Below are 218 nucleotides of genomic sequence, written 5' to 3' on the forward strand. Positions count from 1 at the left end.
CCGGGTTTTCACATGGAGGTACATCTCCAGGGCTTTCAAATATTTTTTTCTTTTGAGACAAGTTCTCTCCCGCCCCTAAGTTGCTCGAGTTGGGGTCAGGCTTTCCACTTTCAGCCTCAGTCTGCTGGAATGCTGGGGTTACAGGCATGGGCTACCATGCAGTTAACTGTTTTTCTTTTCTGTATTTAGGGCAGGATCTACAGGGTCTACAGGGTCTC

This window comes from Octodon degus, unplaced genomic scaffold (assembly GCF_000260255.1).
Source record: "Octodon degus isolate 3935 unplaced genomic scaffold, OctDeg1.0 scaffold00240, whole genome shotgun sequence".
Taxonomy (NCBI): Eukaryota; Metazoa; Chordata; class Mammalia; order Rodentia; family Octodontidae; genus Octodon; species Octodon degus.